Source organism: Catharus ustulatus, chromosome Z (genome assembly GCF_009819885.2).
Source record: "Catharus ustulatus isolate bCatUst1 chromosome Z, bCatUst1.pri.v2, whole genome shotgun sequence".
Classification (NCBI taxonomy): domain Eukaryota; kingdom Metazoa; phylum Chordata; class Aves; order Passeriformes; family Turdidae; genus Catharus; species Catharus ustulatus.
Genome location: NC_046262.2, coordinates 50,872,173 through 50,891,675, shown reverse-complemented (window position 1 = coordinate 50,891,675; position 19,503 = coordinate 50,872,173). Strand labels below are relative to the sequence as shown.

At 46.0% G+C, this 19,503-nt stretch overlaps 1 protein-coding gene across 6 annotated transcripts in view; it reads left to right on the top strand.

Annotated features, from left to right (window-relative positions):
• The first annotated feature begins 8,828 nt into the window (after window positions 1–8,828).
• The window catches only part of SEMA6A (semaphorin 6A), a 118,968-nt gene continuing 108,293 nt past the window's right edge, over window positions 8,829–19,503 (top strand). For 3 of the 6 annotated variants that reach the window (XM_033084756.1, XM_033084755.1, XM_033084750.1), the window contains exon 1: window positions 8,829–9,452. The gene's annotated coding sequence lies outside the window, so the exon portion shown is untranslated. Of the gene's footprint in view, window positions 9,453–10,718; window positions 10,769–11,259; window positions 11,307–13,612; window positions 13,672–19,503 lie in introns of those variants that run through there. The other 3 variants (XM_033084753.2, XM_033084751.1, XM_033084752.1) reach the window with 3 other exon arrangements.

The following is a 19,503-nucleotide window of genomic DNA, read 5'->3' as shown; positions in this document are numbered from 1 at the left end:
TCCCGTGTCCTAGAGCACTGTTATTTCCTAGTCATCCTGTGTCACTCTTTCCACACGGAATTGGATCCAAATAACTCATCAGGCTGTGTTAGGAGGTGACTGACACTGATTAAAACCGCTTTGCCAAAAGCAGGACACAGCTTCTTCCCAAAGACTGTGTCGTGCAGTGTCTTTCAACACATTTTCAATCACTCTTCTGTATCTTAGCAGGCCATAATGTGCTTGACATCAATTCCTCCTTTAGTATGCAAAAATATTCATATTGTTTAAAAGCAAGTGTAAACCTAGAGCTACTCAGTCTCTCATTTCTTTTTGTTTTAATTCAGCAGTCTTTCAGAATTGAAGGATAAAACCTGACTGAAAAGATAATTTTCGATCAGCTGCTCAATGGTGAAGGTCTGACCAATCCCATTCTTCTTTCACTGCTTTATTTTATCTGGCTAATCTTTTGCTGCACACAGGAACTATTTGCTTTCCACTCTCTTTGGTCCTCTTTCTAAGCATCTCCTTCCCCCACCACTCCTCTCTGGTTTCCCTCCTTCTTGCCCACTGCGCATTCACAAATCTTCTTAGCTGGAGCCATTGTCCAGACTCTTCCACTTTATCCTGGCTCCTCTTTTCCCCTCTGTCCTTCTCCTTTTTGTTTTGTCAGCTGCAAACTGTCATCAATTTGAGGGTTAAAAAAAATGAAAATAAAAAAATCAGCTGGATAAGAGTTACAGTAGTTTCACGAATACAAGCCGCACGGATTATAAGCCGCACCCCCGGTGCCTCGATAATGTTGCTGTCTTTGTCAATAGATAAGCCGCACCCCAAATATTAGCCGCACTTTCGTTCGTCGCGAGAATCCGTGCGCAGCTTTCACAAATTGGCCAATTAGTAACAGGATCGCGGCATAGCGGGCTTTACTGGCTCGGGGCGGGGCCAGGCAGGCTCGGCCCGCTCATGGTTGCCGACGGGGCCGGGTGGCCCAGCTCAGCGCCACGGCGGGGCTGGCCGGGCGGTGCCGCCGCCGCCGGGCTCGCCGCTCGCCCCGCGCCGCGTTCGCTCGCGCTGCTTTCGCTCGACCCGCGCCTTGCTCGCCCCGCGTCGCGTTCGCTTGCGCCGCTTTCGCTCGCGCCGCTTTCGCTTGCGCCGCGTTCGCTCGTGCCGCTTTCGCTCGCGCCGCTTTCGCTCGACCCGCGCCTCGCTCGCCCCGCGCCGCGTTCGCTCGCGCCGCTTTCGCTCGACCCGCGCCTCGCTCGCCCCGCGCCGCGTTCGCTCGCGCCGCTTTCGCCCGCCCCGCGCCTCGCTCGCCCCGCGCCTCGCTCGCCCTGCGCCGCGTTCGCCCCGCGCCGCGTTCGCCCCGCGCCGCGTTCGCCCCGCGCCACTTTCGCCCCGCGCCGCTTTCGCCCCGTGCCGCTTTCGCTCGCGCCGCTTTCGCTTACGCCGCTTTCGCTCGCCCTGCGCCGCGTTCGCTCGCGCCGCGTTCGCTCGCGCCGCTTTCGCTCGCCCTGTGCCGCGTCCGCTCGCGCCGCGCCTCGCTCGCCCCGCGCCGCGTTCGCTCGCGCCGCTTTCGCTCGCGCCGCGCCTCGCTCGCCCCGCTGCCGCGTTCGGTCGCCCCGCCGGCAGGGCTGCCGCCGCCGCTGCCAGGCTCGCCGGTCGCCCCCTCCCGTCTGCACCGCCGCCGCGTTTCCTCGCCCTGACCGGCACTGCAGGCCCCCGCACCGCCGGGCTCCCCCACGCTGCTGGCCCCGATTCTGCTGGGCTTCCCCTGCTGCCAGGCAGCCCCACCCGCCGGCCTTCCTGCTTCTGCCATGCTCCCCTGCACTGCTAGCCCCAGTTCTCCCGGGCTCCCCCGCCCTGCTGGCCCGGGCTCTGCCGCCCCCCCTGCCCCGCCCTGCTGGCTCAGGCTCTGCCGCCCGCCCCCCACACTGCTGGCCCCGCCTCTGCCAGGCTTTCCCACCTCTGCCGGGGCCGGCCGGGCTCCAGCTTGGCTTGGGGCTGCCGCAGGCTCTCACTTCCGTGTTGGCAGCTTTTAGAATTTTGTTAATGTATTAGCCGCCCCGGAATATTGGCCGCACTTCCGGGTTTCCACCAAAATTTTGGTCAAATTGGTGCGGCTTGTATTCGTGAAATTACTGTAATGTTATGAATTTTGTGTGTGTGCATGTGGGTAGGAGGATGGAATAAATTCTCTTTATTTCCGATACTGAATCCGTTATTTCTATTTGGTAATATGGTTTCTATTTGGTAATATTGTATTGTCTGGCAATTCCATTTACTGAGTGTTCCTAAGGGCTCAGTTCCACTGAAGGGACACTGAAAGCAATGATTTTGATTTATTTAACAAATTACTTCTTTTTATTCAGAATTGGGTTTGTTCTCAGTTTGGTGCTGTAATTGTACTTAAAACATTTTTACTGTAATATTTACTTGTTTCAGCGCTGTCTTTTCAATTGTAATGATTTTACACTTAGTTACCCCATATAGATATGAAATGTTCATTTTTTTGGGGGGAGCCACTGCAATGTTTCACTTTGAACCTGTTTATCTACTGCAAGAATATGGGCAAAGCCAAAAATAAATGTCTTCACTGTTATCCTTAAGTTATTGATCAAGCCTTCTTTAAAGGAGTCCTAATGAGAACTGAGCATTTACCTAAAGAAAACTATGAATTTAACACAACTTTTCAAAAATCAAAATGCATTCTACAAGATTTCAGAGAGCCTTTCAAAGAGAGAGACTTCTTCATTTACTCTCCAGACAACTCAGTAGGTAGCATCAAACTTTAATCATACAGAGAGAAACAGCAGCTAATAGAAACATTTTATTCTGTTCAGCTCCTCACTGTACCCAAAAAGGCTGCAGTACCTAAGAATAACATTGGAATAGCTGGGTGTGTGGGTCTTCTGAAAGAGTAAACTAAAAACATCAAGCACAATACTTGAAATTAAATCACCTTGAAGTAACAGAGGAGCGTGCTGTCTTCTCCCGTAGTAAAACCGAGGAGAAAGAAACCTTGAAAATTCTCTTCAGATGTTCTCTCCATAGTTTCTGATTAATTTTCCTCTCAGAGACTCTAACTACAAGAGACTAATGTGAGATCATCCACATCCAATGTGTGAAGAAATTAAGTTTCCCTTTATGGAAAATCCAATAGAGTTCAATAGCAAATAATTTTTCTAGTGACTTGAACTTAAGTGCCTATGGAATACAACAGATCGGTTATATTCCTGTTGAGCTCTCCAGGCTAGTTAAAAATTACCATAAAATTCCTTCCTAGTGAAATTTTACAAAACAGATCATTAGCAGAAGAAATCGTTACGGATGCACTACCATTAATAAGATTATGTTAAACAGGAAGATTTGGCCCATGTGTGTTTAGAGTAATTTGATAATGAATCACTGCAAATTTCTGTTGGTTTTAACAACTACTAAATTCTACATCACTTTCCCATATTGATCTTACATGCTCTGTTGTTTTCTCTGCTTTTTTAACGGGGAGCCACTCCCTTCACCATATGGTCCAGCCTCTATCCACAGTTTTCTCTGCTTACTTCACCATCATGTAACACTCTCCTCTTCTGGGAACTAGATGACACAGTGACATGCGAATGTTGTTCACAGCGCAACATGAATTTCTGCTGATTTTTCTGGCACAATACAGCGGGAGCTGACCAGGGCAGCCTCCTGCATAAAACATCTGCTCTGCAGCCTTGCTTGCTTTCCAAAATCCTCCACAGTTGTAAAGACCAACCTGCACAGAACTGGCACAGAAACAGTTTGGGTTCCCAGCAGAGGCAAAACCTTCACTGGTATGTCCAATGAATATTACAAACTACTTTGCTGAACTTTGAATAGTCTGGGTTGTGATTTTGTGATTCTGTTTTGTGGGTGCTCCTTGTTCAGCACATCTCATGCCAACATATAGTCATCTGAGTATCCACGTGGAAAACGTCTGAAGAAAGTGATTAAGACAAGCAAATCTATATATGCCATCCACCAACCAAAAAATACGGCATTTCTTGTAAGGTCCTTATTTATAGAAAGAATTTTTCAAGCATTCGCCAACCATTAAAAATCATGTCCATGAAGGAAACTCATTATTCTTAACCCCATCTCATTTTCCATGTTCAGAAAAAGCTGTAAAATGTCTAGCATTCATACCTTTAAACTATGAGCCCGACTCTGCATGAGCAAATTGGACAAAAGACCTATTGCCACTTAACGCTAAGAGGTTGAGAATTGGGTCTTGTTTCCTTCAGCTGCACCAGGTACAGCTACAAGCTGATAAAAAAATCTCCCCACTTTCAACCACATTTTCAGAGTACAACTGAGTTTGATGAATTTCCCTGAAATGGTTAAAAGAAAGATCTTATTTTTCTCTGTGTGGGAGTAATTACTTTGCCAGGCATTCAATAATCTTGTCTTGACACAAATCATATTTGCAGTTTGATGAGATTTCAGTATTGCTATAAGATTAAAGAAGTCAACACTTATTTTATATTAAGATGCGCCTGCACTCAACATTTTGGGATTTTTTGTGGTGAAATATATGTCCACAAGTAAAAGTATCTCCTCTGATGCTCAAGTAGTGTCCTAGTTTGGAGGACAGGTGTCTGCTAAGAAACGCAGGAGCGTCTCTTTGAAAATGGAGAATGTAAACTCTTTCCCTCCAAATTATTATAATTTTGAAATCAAACAGTTCTCAGGCAAAGATATGGGAATTAGGAATAACAGATTTTTACTAGGGAAATTAAAACAGAAATACAATACTACAAAGAAAGAGACCCCAAGCCCTGACAAAGTCAGAGTACAACCTGACACCCCGTCAGGGAGGGTGTTGGTAGCAGTCCCATTAAATGGTGGTTGCAGTCCTCTTGCAGTGACAGATGCGATTCAGTAGAAGCAGTGCTCCTGTACAAGGTGCAGTTTCCCTTCGGAGGTCCAGTGGTGATGTGGAGAAATCCTGCTTCCCTCTGGAGTCCAGTGGAGAAGAGGGCTACCTTAGTGTCCCAAAACCTCTGTTTTTATCTTGGTAAGTAATGTTGGGCCCTTCCCCCTGGCTGGAGCAACTTCCAATGGGATGAAGTAATTTTATCAGTCCCATAGTGGGACTCAATGGGCCATTAGCAGAAAATGACTCGCTGGAGGAAGGATGGGTTGTGAAAAGATAAAGAACAGTGCCCTGCCTGATTTCAATGGATGGCCCATTAGCAGAACACCTTCCATGGAGATAAGCATCACTGTCCCCACCCTCAACAGATAGTGATAGAATAGATATCTTTTATCACACTCTGTATTGTAACCCAAGACAAGTAGGAAAGAGGAAAAAGGAGTACAAGCCCTTCTAAGATCACAGTCTTTAAGTGCCTCCTGGACATCAAAACTATCTCATACCTTCCTTGGGGCAAAATCCCCAAGTATTTCTCAGACAGCTGTCTGTATGTCCTCAGCTCTGCCATTCATGTTGTTTCTTGACAATGTAAAACTCTGCTGCATTTTGAGCTTTTGAGATAGTTGCAAGAACAAGCTGAACTCAATTTAACAGTAACAACCGGAATCAGGGAACGTTGCATATACTGCACATATGTTGAATGTTCTGGTGTAGGAAGGTAACGAATGGGGATGAGCCCAACACGGTGCCACTGCACCCCTGCAGTATCCCAGCTCCTGAGAGCTGTATCTAACAGGATGCTGTTCCTACAATCACATGGCTCTGGGAAGATAGTACAGTAGAAAATATGTACTATACAATGTGGGGCTCAGCACACAAATTAGCATCAAACTTTGCACATCCCAACTCAAAGAGGCAGCTGCTGCCAGGGAAGGAGATACAAATCCCTTCCCCCATACAGGCCAGGTGTCTCACAAACACACATTTTTCACACATGATTAGGAACGAGGAGTAGAGGTAACATTTTCACACGAACTGAAGTCAAATCTTTGGTAAAGACCTACTTTGCAGAGTGGTTGGAAGGAGTTGGAGAAGTTCTCTACAGCCTGCGTGAATTGTTCAGATAAGGATTTTAAAATGCACAGCTCCATGGAGACCTCACCAAGAATTCCTGACTGGAAAACCCACTGCACTCTACCGCTGCAGCTGCCAAAAAGCAGACTGTGAAAAAAAATATGTCTTTTCCCATCAATAATGGTAATAATTCCCTTCCCCAAGCCCACATGAGTAGCCCACAATTGTTAACTAGTCAAGGCAAAACAAGTAAGGTTGTGTCTCTGCTTCCAGAAAATCTGACAGCATGAAGAATTGAGATTGACATTAAAGTTCCACAAAAACAGACTAAAAAAATTGGTGAGAGAGAAAATATGAGGAGAATATCGAGAACTGAGAGAGAAAGGGAACGGGGAGCCAGGTAAAAGAGGGTGGGTTTTCAAGCCCTGAAGACACTTCAGAGTTTGTAGAGCAAAATAAAAGGCAATAAAGAAGACCTGGGTGTCATTTTGGCAGAGGGCTAAATAAAGGAAGGGTTACAGTACATGATTTAACTGAAGTTAAGCAGCGAAGGCTTGGAAATTAAAGACCAACGGGAAAATGGATGAATAAAAAACAACTCTGGAAAGAAACAGAATATAAAACTTCTGATTACTGATGCCTTAGCTAGTACCAGTATCTGGAAAATAGGATTCTTTTAGCATTGTTTCTTCTAGAACTTTCATTGTATAAAAATCTGGTCTGTATTTTTCAAAAGCCTAAATATAGGAGGGGAAACTATTCCCTGTCAGAGAGGCTTTTTTGATTAATGAAGAAACGCAAGGGCAAAATTGCAGAAACATTTGTGAAGTATCTAAAGCACATAGTAAAGACCAAACTTGTATCTGTTTCCAGTTCAAACCCACAACAAAGTTGATGGCAGTTTTGAACACCTCAAAACGTATGCAGTGATTGAACATAATATAATGACCAAACGTCAGCCTTAGCTATTGTGAAATGGGTATTCCTCACAAATCCTGACTATGTTCAGTCTCTGTTCTCATTTCCTGACAGAGGAAGAAGTACCATGATATGATCAAGGGCCTCTTTGTGGAAATGGGGTTAGGGGTCTTGGCAAATCAAGGTATATTCATCTGGTTTACCCCCCTGACATGCATTTGGGTACCCAGAAATTATTTGTACCAGTTGAGTTTCTCTGATTGCTTTCAGATCTATGAGAAGTTTGTTTCACTAAAATTTATCTGTCTCCAACAATTACTCCGTTTGGTGCAGAACTAATTTCTATTTTAGATTTTCAGGGAAAGGAAGAAAGAAAATACATATTAGGTCTTGGTTATTTTGGTCATAAAATTACCCTAAGTATACATTCAGTTTAAACTGTCAGAAAGGAAAGAAGAAATTTCTTTCTTGATACAGATGGACGTTTTCCCTTGTAATCTAACAACCAGAAATTGAATGGATGTGTGGTTAATTTTAGACCCAAATCAAATACAGAACCAAAACCAATGTCTTAGAGTCTTTTCATTACCTGAAAATAAAAGGCAGAAAAAAACAGCTGTCATAAACAAGTAATTATTTTAACTTTAATGCCATTCTTTGAAACCTGACAGCAATTCTACTATTTGCACTCTGTCCTTTCACTTATCTGGTTAGGAAAAAAAAGGGTATAAATCATGCTGAAGCAATTGCACAAGTAAATGAATCCCCTAGAAACAAGACACCTCCGCGTTGAAACAACTAGAGGCTCTCTTTGCAGCCTTAAGTCCGGTGAGATCTAGACGGTGGAAATCACTGTTAAGACTCATGAGGAATAGCGTGCCGCCGTCGGGGAAACGAGCACGCGAATTCCCACCTCACCGGCTTGGAATTGTTTCGCAGGGTTTACAAGCGTACGTAGCCCGCTCCCGCAGCCCGTCCGTCCCAGCCCTGATGCTCAGAGAGCTCAGCGGGGCGCGGGAGGAGAGGGCGCCGGGGACAGCGGGAAGCAGGAGGGCGCGCAGGGCGGGATGCAGGGCCCGTAGCGCGGCAGGGCCGGCGCGGGACCCCCTGCGCGGCGGGCGGGGAGCAGCGCCCGGCGCAGCCCCGGCACGGCCGACCCGGCTCGGGGGGATTACCGCCGGCGGCAGCGCCGGGGGCCTCGGCGCGGCGACGGGGACAGGGGGATTAATGTATTAGCGCCGCTTGCTCCTGCTCCCGGCTGGATCGGCTCCGAGACAGGGATTAGCCAGCCAGCGACCACCGGGCGGGACTGAGAAGGGGCGAAGGGGAAAAGGCGACAAGCGGACGGCCAGCCGCCAGCTGCGGCCCCCGTCCCCGCTGGGGGATGCGCCCAAGGGGGTGCGGTCCGCCCCAGCCCCTCCGCGGGGCTTCACTGCCGCCCCGGGCTCCGCAGCAGCTGCAGATCCCGCGGGGAAGCGGCGGGTCCTCCGGGGAGCTGCGGGAGGCTACCCCGATTCCGCACCGCGCTCCCGCCGCTGCCGTCTCCCCACCCCTCGCCGCCTCTCCGCGCACTGCCGGCGCGGAAAGACCGTGATGGCTGGAGGCAGCGACAGCTCCGACGGGAGGGGCGAGCGCCGGGGGCGGCGAGGCCCCTCCGCAGACACCTGCCCGACGTAAGCCCGGAGACGCTTGGCACCACCCCTGAGGCGCCGCCGGCAGCGAGCCGGAGAAGGACGCGGGGCCTCCCCGCCCCCGGGGGTCCCTCACGCCTCGCCCGGCGCCGCCGCGGCCCCGCCCCGGGCCCCGCCCCCCGCGCGTGCCCCACCGGCTGGAGGAGGGGCGGGGCGGGGCGGGTAGCGGGGCGCGCCCGCCCGCCCGCCCGTCCGCCGCGCTCCAGTCCGCGCTTTGTCTCCGCCTCCGCCGGCGGAGCCGCGTCCCGGGGGCAGCGGACGGGCGGCGGGAGACGGAGCGGCAGCGGCGGGAGAGCGGCGGGAGACAGGGACTGAGAGGGACACAGAGACACACAGAGAGAGGCAGCGGCTCCCACGTCCTGGCCCCGCACACTCCAATGCCCCGCAGCTCGAGGCGAGCAGCGACTACGCTTTCCTGCCGTGGCACAGCGAGTGCCTCCAGCCTCGGAGTTTTCCTGAAGCAGCCGTCACACCGGGAGCACTTTTGGTAGAGAGGGACCAGGAGACCCCGAAATGACTTACCTCCCGAGCCTCGTCTGAAGGGGACTTACTGGAGTGGAACCGTAGTGGAATTTGGGTCTGGAGAGGAGTTGCTAACGCTTTTTTTTTTCCCTTTTTTTTTTCTTTTTCTTTTTTTTTTTTTTTTTATTCTTCTCTCTGTTCACTCCCCTCTTCGCCCATCATTGGAAATGAACAAATTGCGTTTGCAATTCAGAAAGTAGAAATATTAAATATACCATCCCCCGGGAAGCATACATGTAGTAATGACAAAGGATTGCAAAGGAGAGAGTGGCTCCAGTTTCCCAGAGAGATCCCCTAAAATGGATTACTAAATGGGACACTACATCAGCTAGTTGTCCTCTAGCTGCCCAGATACATGCACCGAAAAGGTACAGTACACCTCTGTCCGTACCCCTACCCTATGTTTTGGGATTGCTCGGAAGGGAAGGCTCCCGGATCGCCCGGCAGGCTCGGAAGGAGCGAGGGTGGTGCGTGGTTTGAGGCGGGCTGCTGCCTTCTGTCTCGACATCGTTTGCAGCGCCTAGGGAGGAGGAGAGCCCCCCGCAAGTGCACACTCTGGGCTTGCTGTTGTCACTTTCCCGGCATTTCATGGCTTCGTCTTTCTTTTCCCTTTTTCATTTGCCCCCCTCTTTTTCTTCTCCCCCTCCTTCTCCCAATTACCTAACATGTTATCCTCCCTCCCCTAGCCCTTGGCACGGCTTGGCTTGCATGCGCCGTGCTGGGGCTGCTCAGCTCCCATCCCCGAGCCCCGGCTGGCAGGGGTCCCGCCCGTCGGCACCGTGGGGAGCGGGGCGGCCGCGGGAAGCCGGGGCTGCGGCCGAGCGCGGACCCCGGGGCCTCCGGGCATCGTCAGGGGCTGGCTGGTGGGGTCTTTGTTACAACTACTATGTGTGCGCTCCCTGTAGAGGCGGAACCCCGCCGTCTCCGCTGTTCCCGCGGTGTAGTTGGGTCGCGGCCGTTGTATTTATTTACTGTTTTTTTTCCGAGGCTGTCGCTGCTTTTTGGGGGAAGTAGCTGGGAATCGAGGCAACTTCTTCCGCGGAGCAGCCCTAGGCGCAGCCGCGGGCTTTGTTCGCGATCGTGGGCTAGGGCCTCGGGCTCACTCCCCCGCCCGCTCCCCACGGACTGTGTCCGCCTTCCCCTCCGCCCAGGCTTGGATGAAGGTGGGCTGCCGGCTGCCCTCCCTCAGCCCCGCCAAGGCTGGCTCTGGGCTGGGGATGCTCCCCGCCCCTTTCTGCCGGCCGCCTCAAGCCCCTTCCCCCGCGGGCCAGTGGCTCTGCCAAGCCGCTTCTCCTTGCCTGGGGGGCGCAGGCAGACGGGCTGGCGAAGGCCAGACCCCTCCGTGGTCGCCGGCGGGCGGGAAGCGGTGCGAGGCAGCGCAACTCCTCTCCCTCCGCCCGGCTCTCACCCTGTCACTCCTTCGGCCCCTCTCCGCCCTCGGGCTCCGCGCCAAATGGGAGAAATGGCGAAAAAGAGAAAGTTTTTTTTAATGGCGAGTGGCAGAGATGTCTGTCCAGGAGGGGCTGCGCGCTGGCCATGAGGCGCCCCGCAAACGCCCCGCGCCGCCGCGGAGCTCTGGGGCCGGCGGCGGGGAGCGGGCACCGGGAGCGGGCGCCGGGGCTCCTCTGTGCCGCGAATGATGAGGTGGGGAGGGACGCCGAGGAGGGGACAGCATGATGCTGAGGTGAGGAAAAGGATGCTGAGCAGGGGGAACAGCATGATGCTGAGCGGAAGGGATGCTAAGCAGGGATGGGGTTTCACCCTGCACGCACACACCCTATCCCCTTGTCTGCACGGGCACGGAAGGCTCCCGGCTGAGCACAGGGTGCCTTAGGAGGCTGTGCCTCTTTGCAGTGCGCTGGCGACACGGTGCCGAGGTGCGGGGGGCGGCGGGGGCTCGGGAAGCCCCTGGGGCGGCCGAGGGTCAGCACCGCCCCTCGCTCCCCAGCCAGCGAGGGCGGTGAAAAGTTTGGGTCTCCATCACGCGTGGAGAAAGTACCTGTTTCTTGCAAGGGCTCGGCCATCCGTCCCACCGCCCCTTTCTTGGTGCCTGCCTGGCAGTCCAAGGGAGGCGTTCCCGGGGGTGGACCGGACGGCGTGCGGGTGGATGGAGGGCTGGCGGGGGAAGCAGGGCTGGGGCTGGGGCTGCAGCCCGGTCACTTGGGGCGGAGATGCCCTTCTGCCCGTCGCCACCGCCTCTGTCCTGCCTGCCTCATCTCGGGGTGAGTCCAAGGCAGTAACTGCTGGGTTTCCCTTAGGCAAATGGCTCTGTCTTTTGCTAGCCTTGTCCGCTTGTTCAGGGCATAATTTGTTCTCCTGTTCCTCTCCCGAGCTAATTGCTGCTTTTGAAGTTTGTAAACATGCACGTTTGTGCCAGCGTCTGTGCAACACGGACGTTTAGCTGCTGCAGAAAATTACTTCACTGATAGAACAGCAAAAAATAAAGGCATTGGTTAGCTCTGTGATAAACTCAAAAAGATACTGCGAATTCCTGGTGCTGCAAACAAGGTGAATGTTTCATTTTCTAAAGCCGCACACTCAGCATGCAGGTATTGTAAATAACGAAGTGCTAAGTGTCCACAACCATTTTCTGTCACCGGGCAGCACGAAGTGGCTTATTATCTGACATAGATTCTTCTAACTTATTCTGTACCATCCAGCAACGATATAATTACTAACTTGACCTCAAAGATAGTAACTAAAGGTGTGATTTTCCCCACTGTCTTTGCAAAAATTAATTCGGTGACTGCTGTTGGTGTGCATTCATCTGAGCGCCATCCAGTAAACCATTCTCAACCAAGTAATCTTTACTTGGTGATTAAATCCTTTGACATCAATATGACAAAGTCCAGTGCAATCAGGCTCTTTTGATTCGAAATTCAATTCTCAAAATTCATTGAGATTTTGTGGCTTTCTCTCGTGGTAAGATCTATGCAGCTGTTATCATGTTGAGGATTTCCTTTGCCATTTTTTTCAGAATAGAAACACAAAATAATCTTGCTTAGTTAGCTGTTTTTTAAATTTTTTTTTTTTATGAGACTGTTCTAGTGTATTGTGAGGAAATTCAGGTCTGTTCAAACGAATCTCTTTCTTCATGGAATTGCCTTGAACATGGTTGAAAACAAGTATGTGACTCAGTAGGATCAGGAAGGTTTGTCACTACTAAAGTACAGTTACCAAGATGTTTCACTGCTGTCTAGGGTATCCTTTTATCTGAGAGGAGCCTGGTTTTAGTATGGCAGCTTCTCACAAGTCAGAAGACAGAGAGAACTAACTCTCTTTAAAGCCAAATAATTTAATATGCATAAAAAAGTTGATTTCCGTTCTCCACCACTCTTCACTGGAGAAAATCTCTGGCATTCATGGAAGCTTAGTTCAGGAGCAGCATGCTCAGATGAGATTTCTACCTAAATGATAAACAATATTGAAAATACTAAGTAATACTGTATTTACAACATTTGCTTTTCATGTACTTGGCACCAAACACTTGAAGCACAGGTGAATGCTTTCAGAGACTACAAAACAGGCAGTCACAGATGTTCTGTCTGTTCTCAATTAGTCTACTTGAAAACTGTGTATTCTTCCTTCATGGCAAACCAACCTTATCAACTGAACTCAGACTACTTGAACCAAAATATAATTGGGCGCTGACATCTATGAGGAGGATGGCTAGTTAGCACTTCTAGCTGCTTGAAGATGAAAGTGAGTCTTAGCCATAGTCCCTTCTTTATGTTTGCAAATAGCAGCTTGCAGTTACCTGTGTTTAAGGCTGAAGAAGGAGGTGGATCAGGCTAAGAATGAGGAGTTGCCTTCATTAAATTTTTGAAAGTAATTTTAAAAAAATAATAAAGGAAAGAGAAAGAGAAAAAGGAAAAAGAGAAGGAGAGAGATCAAATTAATGACCTGTGAGAAATCCAGACTAGAATTGTTTGCATTAGAAAGGAAGTAGGTGATTGTGAGCTTGCTTGTGCATGTTTTGTGAAGGGAAGGGGAAATTTGTCATCTTGTTTTGAAGAGCCATACATAAATACACATGAAAGGAGCTCGAATGGTTTACAGCAGGGGAGACATAAAATGTTTTAGGATTAAATTGACCTGAGCTAATACATGTCTCACATCCAGCTTGTTTGCAAGAACACATTGTTATACTACAGAAACAAATGTTTTGTGTATAGTACCTGATTCCCATACGCTATAGCAGAGTGCTGAAAACAAACAAGCCAGTAAATTCTGCAAAACAACATTGAAATTATATTCGATGCAGCATATTTTAGAGAAGTTGAACTGTACTAAGACAGAAGTTTTCACTATCCTAATTTGATACAGATGCTGCAGCATTTGACCTTCTGCTCTTCATTTATTGATGGAGTAAATCTTAGGCCCTCACCTTATGCTGTCTCATTCACCCAAGTAAGCTTTGCTGACCCAGGAAAGCCTTGCCTGCTGGAGTAATTTTCTGAGAGTAAGTGCAGTTGCTGAAATATTACTTAAATGTGGACTTTTTTTTTGTTGTTTGTTTTTAAGCCCCAAACTGAAAATACTGTCTCTGCTGGGAATGAATACTTGCTAAGGACCTGAAGCTGTCCAGTGAGTACATTTGGTCTGGACTGATCCTTAATGTTAAGTCAGACCTAGATCTGTCTGTCATGGAGCAAGTCACATCCAACAAATTGTGACAAGCTTTGTTTGACAGGGCAACAGAAAAATAGGAGTAATAAACAATGCTTTTTCCTACTGATCATTTGAGCATTCTATGTTCATAAATTCTGTGTATTGGGGTTGTTCTTACATGGACAAGAAGTAAGATAAAGTCAGTAGCAGAGAGCCTGACTGTTGATCAACAGCATGCAGCAACTATGAGCAATGTTCTAACACAGAAGTAAGCAGCTGGGGGAGAGCCTGGACCTGAGCCTGATAGATCTCTAAGGGAATATTTTAATTTTTGTCCTGTTGCACCCGTCCCCTCAGTGAGGAACGGCTTTGATGCACATAGGGTCTCTGAGGTGAAAGTGGGCTACTCTAGTTCAAGCACAGAGTGGTGTTTTCTTTGTGTGCTGTGTTTCCCATAGCCATGGAGATAACTGAGTGTTTATGTTTCTGCAGCCTTAAGAGATCCCTAATTATCCATGGTGAGGGTTGCTTTGGTTTTTGGCTCTTGATTGCAACATGTCAATATGGCAGCACGTGCCCGGGGCACAGCTTTAGGTTTTAAAGGGAAGAGTGCCACCTACTGTGTTATAATTTTAGATACTGCACCTCCTGTGTGTCTTCTGGAGTTCCCAAGATTCTCATTTGACTATTTTGTTTTAGCCTCTGGAAGATGTGAAAGGATTCAAAATTAAATGTGATATGGGAACAGAGGGAGAGAAAAAATAGAAAAGAAGTTCAAAATTAGGGTATTCTGGAAATCTTAGGAGGGGTTCTTTGAAAGACGGTCATACACAGAAACATTTGCAGTTTTTGTCATTTCTTATAAAGACTGCTAGCACGGGAAATAGGGAAGGGGTTAAGAGATCTATGCTATAAAATAATCATGTTCTCAGCTTTCATGCAACAGATAAACATAAATGAGACTGCCAGGTTTATGTTCTCTGAAATCTAATTCTGGCTATTTATATTTTGAGTTTAATAAAACAATAACGTAGAATTAACACAAACAAAACAAAAAAACCCACAACAAAACATCTTTCAGAAAAGGAAGAAGATGAGAAAAACTCTGGATAATTTTTCCTGTAATTTGCTGCAAAATCTCGTGAAGTCTTTCCTATTAAAGAACTGGAATTATTTATCAGCCCAAAGGAGGGGCAGAATATGGCTGATGTGAACACAGAGTCATTTTTGTATGAAATAAGTTTTTCCCCAAGCCCCAGAGTGTTTCTTTAGTGGCTGAAATAGAGATGTAAAATAAAGTAGATAAACCAGCTATTAACAGAACTGCCAGTTGCTGTATCTCTAGAGTGAAGACATATGGTAATTCACTACATTCAGTAATGACCTTTCCTTTAAAAATATTGTTAATAATAGGCACTTCTATGTAAAGTATTTATATAACATGCCTGAAATTCATGTATCATGAACTACTCCATGCCATTTTTGTTAGTGGCAGGTTTTTAGTTTGTTTTAGTTTTTTTTTTAGCTACTGAGAAAACTGCTACTGGGGAACTTTCCACTGCAGTACACTTTTGCAATATGCCTGCAGTTCTGAAGTTAGAGAATTTCTGGTGGCTGGTGCACAGCACTGCTGCACCTCTGTGGCAGGGCAGCATGGGCCCTGTCCTCAGGATGGGAAGCCTTTGGTATCATCTCCCTCATCCTTCCCAGACAGAGCAGTGCCTTGACTGCAGCATTGTACACTTTCCATGAAGCAGGCAAAAAAAAAAAAAAAGGATTCCTATATTTTTTATGATCTTTCTAGACAGTTGCCTTTAGTGAAAACTTAATGCTTATAAAAGTGGAAAGAAATGAACAATATTTTTGTTATGCCCTTTCACCTTTGTCTAGTTGGATGAAGACTGCTACATTAGTAGTTTTACTGGCGGTAATAGCAAAAGTTTCATTATGTGCTTAAAAAGAAAAGGTATTCCTAACTGTCATTGATTTTGCAATGGCGCTGATAGACTCAGGGACCTTCTAATAATGTGTAGAGTAAAAATGTGTAGAGTATATAGTGGATATGGTCGGGCTTTCCAGTTCAGCAGATGGAAAAAATACTCTCCCATAGGAGTTGCCAACACAATGGGAAAAACTGCATCCAACTATATTCCTGACTGCAGCAGATATTATTTCTATTTTCCTATCTATGACTGCTCATTTTCACTCAGATGTTCTATATATTGAATATTCTTCATATGGCTTTTATACTTGAAAAAAAATTTCATATGTTGCTTCCTTCACCATTGTTCATGAACATTTATCCATTACTTGCTCTTGAGGCAGCCATTCATTGAAATGTTAATGAGATTTTAAACAGTTTATAGTTCCATAGGGGTTTTTTGTTTAGGTTTTTTTGTGGGTTTTTCTCTTTTTTCTGCAGAAAAAAAAATGTGGTTTTGTTGATGCCTTTCAAAATCTACTTTTTATTGGTAGATTGAGATGGATTCTATGCTAATTCCTCCTGCATTCCTGAATTATGGCCTAGCAAGGCACTGTCGCTGGGATCTTCATCTATTAATCATGGAAGCTGCTTTCCTATTCAGTTGCCATAGTTTCAGTGCCTCAGATAGTGTTGGGGTGCCTTGGGAAAGGCTTACGATACATTCGGACTTGCAAGCCTTGCAGTTATTTTGGCAGCAGAAGAGCTGTGAAGGATCAGAGAGCAGCATCCAACATTATTCAGAGTTGGATTAAAAGTGGAAACTTCTGGATATGTCTCTCTGGACCTTGTTATGTGAATGTCCAGCTGATATTTACTCCCAAGATCTGATTTTTGTTTTGTCTTGATGGTAAAATTGTACACTTCGGAGACTAATGGCTACCTTTATCCATTGCAAGAACAGAAGAGCCTTTTCATTAGATTTTCTGATAAATGGTTGAGTAAATTGGGGCATTTAGGGTTTCCTAAGCAATACAGGTAATTTGTTTTACATTCCCTTTTAACCTAGCTACTTACAGTATGATATCACGTTTGAGACTGAGTTAATGTTTATTGCTACCCTAAATTTAATAAGACAATAAGAACCTTTTTGTTAGCTGCAGAGAAGCTTGAATTACCAAGTAGAAAAGAGGAAATTAACTTTTTTCAGAGAACTAAAGCTCTTTCAGCGCTCTGTTGGCACTGGCAATATTTTTTCAATGGTGTTCCAATATTTGTTCATAAACTCAGCATTAAAACATACATACTTTCAGAAATGCAGAGCTGTGAGATGTTAGAAATAGCTTTTTTGATGAATGAAAAATGGTGAAGTAGTAAATTGTAGTAAAAATTAGTAGTCAAGCAGGAAAGTAGCTGAAAAACTGACTTGTCAATGTAGTGCTCACTATCAAGTGATTTGTCTGTTAACCATAATACAAAATGATGCAAAAACATTTTTCAGTAAGCAAATAATGGTTTCCTTTTTCTTTTCCCATTGAGAAAAAATCTTCATCACTTTTGTGTGATCAACAGTAAGCCGAATGTTTAGCCAGATATTTGAATCTCAGTTCTTCTGCATCTTGCAGTGTCTCCAGAATGATGTGATATCCCTAAATTTCAATGAAGCAATTGAGTCTAGCACAGAGAAACTTGCTAAGTATATTTTGTTTACAACAAGAAGAAAAAGCCAGTCTTGATTATTTAAATCAGTTAAAGTATAATGTTAAAAATGCGTACAGTTGAGATTAAATAATTCCGTATGAGTGGAATTATTTAGGAAAATAGTCACTTTTTTGCTTTCATGTGGATAGTTTGCACTCAAAAGATTAGTTTTAAAGCTTCAACTGGGGGCTTTACTACCCAATCTTGTCAATTTTCCAAGTGAGATCAACAAGCAGATTGAGAACGTGTGCCTGTTATGTGTAATTCTCAGGAGCCCTACAAATTGAACAAATGAAATCCAAAAACTTTACATGAATTTTAGTTTTATTTGTTGGTAGATTCATGCAAAATCTGTATTTGTAATTTTATACTTTCACATAATATGGAATTTTCTGGTTTATAATCTTCTGGATTTGTATTGTATACACATATTTTGCATAAAATTAATCCCAGGTTTTTTCCTGGTAAACTCAGAATGTGCATGTCTCTATGACAGAATAATATGCCTCCATCATTTTGTATTTCCCCCTGGAAGGGAACTAGTGATTGAGTAAGAAAATTGTAACAGTAAGGAAATATCTTGGGTCAAAAGCTGTAGATTTACAAATTCCATTGTGTTTCTTTTTCCTCAGAATTTATTATATTCCATTTAATTTCAGGTTAGGTATAGGATCCCCCTGAATAGAAATTAATTTAAGCAGTTCTATAAGAACCATTTTTACCTTCTTTAACACTGGTGGGGTTTTGGGGATTTTTTTTTTTGTGGTTTTGGGGTTTTTTTCTGATTTTGCGGGGGTTTTTCGGTGTTTTTTGTTGCTTGTTTTGTTTTGTTTTGTTGGTTTTTTGCTTGCTATTTATTTTTTGCCTCCAAGAAACAGGGAAGTGAATGATAAGTCAAGACTCAGTATAAAGAGCCAATCTGGCCCTCTTTTTGGAGGGTAAAAATGTACTTCTACTCAGTGGCCATCAACAAGCCCTTACACCATTTAGAGCTCAGTATAAAACTGCAGAATTATTTAGGATGGAAAGGTCCTTGAAGATAAGGGAGTTCAACCCTTAATCTAACACTGCTGAGTCTACCACTAAACCATGCACCTAAAGCCTATATCTGCACAACTTTTATATACCTCTGTGTGTATTTTAAACACCTGAGTTGGTGACTCAGCCAGTTGTCTGGGAGTATTTCTCTTTCAGTTTACTCATGGTTGATAATAAAGGTTCTTCTGCATCCCCAAAAAACAGCTGAATTTTCGCATCAAATATACTAATTTATCAAGAAAAGAAAAGAATTTCTGTGAAAGTAATCGTTGTGCTTGCATCTCCTAAGGGATGTCTCAGCATCTGCTTTGCAAGTCTCGTTCAATAGCATCTCACTTGTTCCCCCAGTGCCTGCAGCTGGTCAGTGGGTGCAGCAGAGCACACTCATCCCACCCCTCCTTTGGATGGGGAGGAATGGCTGGAGGGCAGCTGGAGCCCTGGTCTGCATGCCTGGGTTTGTGTGGGAATCCTTTCCCAAAACACCACGACAAGGAAAAGGATGGGATGACTCGCCTTTTCCGACAGATGCTGCACACACGGGGCACAGCCTGGTGTCTGTTGCCTGATGGCAGAGTCCCACCGTATTATCTTTCTGGAGTGGTGCTTCACATCACGAGCATGGCCAAATGCAGCCTTGTCAAAAATGCCTTTTTTATTATATAGAGGGGATTAGAGGCTGTTCAACTGCAATCTTGAACTTCGGGTCATAGTCTTTATATTACTGGCTTTTCATCAGAGTTCCCTAATGAAGGAAGGGCATCATGCATTAAAATCAACTTTTGAATTTAATTTTCTGTATGAACAGAACTTGGTACTATGTGTATAAACTTCTAATGTCATTCAACCCATTGCACTTCTGAATTATTTGTACTCATTAATTACAAATGTACAGCTTTTGCAATTACTACTTACTGATCCAAACCATATTAAATCAGAAATGATCACAGTTAAATTGATTTTTTAAAATTTGCTGTACTCTGTTACATGAGAATGATTACGTAAAATCTTATAAGAACTGTGTCCCTGCAGTAGAACTTTGTTTTCTAGAAATACATTGTAGAGAATTTTTGGTTTGGGGTTTGGTTTGGTTGGGTTTTTTTTGTTTGTTTTTGGGAAGAAATTTAGGTAGAGAGTTATGTCAGGTTTTA